Genomic DNA, 1248 nt, shown 5'->3' with positions numbered 1-1248 from the left:
TATGTATGGAAGGATATTAATGCATTGTGATTGGTGCGGGGCTTTACTAAACTGGACCTGTATAGGAGTTTAGATGAGTCAGAGGTGACTTCATTGAAACATGTAGGAACATGTGAAGAAGTTATTATCCCAAGTACAAAAGTTTCTAGTTTTATATTGAAGGGAAAATACTTCCCTTTACACTTTAATACTGTTGCTAAAGCAGGGCGGTGTAAAGTGTGAATGTTCTTTGCCTTCTAAGAATCAGTGAAATATTTATTTGTTACTTATTAAAGCCTCTTAAATATGTGTCTGAGTGACATTCCAGATCAAATCTGTATTCGTGAAGTATTAAAGGAGGAGAAAACAAACTTTTGCTGCTTTCTATGTTTCCATCTCCTGATGCTGTTAGCTCATTCCGAGTGTTTGGTTTTGCTGCCATTATTCATTCCTTGGTGATATGTCCAAGTGGCCTTTCCTCATATGGGAACCTGGTCGTGAATGGTTGCTGTATTCAACTGTAGAGGGCATCACAATGAAGCCCTGTCATACCCAGAGAAAAAAACCCTATAAAACCGGCAGATGACACATACTGGTCTGCCCCTCTTGTAATCAAGCTTCATCAAGGGCCGAAGGGCCTGTTCTGCGCTGTATTGAAATTAAGCTTCATTGTGTCCAAGGATCACAATTCTTTTTAAACTCGCTATTTTCTCCATTTGTCTCCACCTTAAATCCAGCCTGAGTAAATGGCCATCATCTGAAGGGCAAAATCTGAACTTTTATCCCTTAACCCAAGGTCATTGAGGCCTATTTAAAGGAATGAAAGACGTGTACCTAACAATATTCTTTTTCACAAAAGAAGTCACAAATACTTCAGACCAAGTGACCCTGTTTTGAAATGTTGTCATTGTTATAGGACAGGAATCCTAGCAAACAATTTCCACAAGACAGGCTCCCACAAACAACAACACGATAACTAACCAAGGTACCTTGATAAAATGTTGGCTGAGTGGTAAATATTGGCCACTACTGTACTTACCATGGAATCTTGTTTAATTCTCTTTGTGGAATATCTCACATCTCAATCAAAGGATGGCAACTTTGTCCCTGAAGAACATTAATGAAGGTTTCCCAACAATTGGCAATAGATTTATGATCATCACTAGACTCTTTAATTCCAGATATTTATTGAATTAAAAATTCACCATTTTCCATGGCAGGATTCAAACAGTTCACAGGGCATTATCTGGGTCTCTGGATTAACAAAAA

The sequence above is a fragment of the Hemiscyllium ocellatum genome, chromosome 11 (genome assembly GCF_020745735.1).
Source record: "Hemiscyllium ocellatum isolate sHemOce1 chromosome 11, sHemOce1.pat.X.cur, whole genome shotgun sequence".
Taxonomy (NCBI): Eukaryota; Metazoa; Chordata; class Chondrichthyes; order Orectolobiformes; family Hemiscylliidae; genus Hemiscyllium; species Hemiscyllium ocellatum.
Note: the sequence above shows the minus strand (reverse complement) of the source record.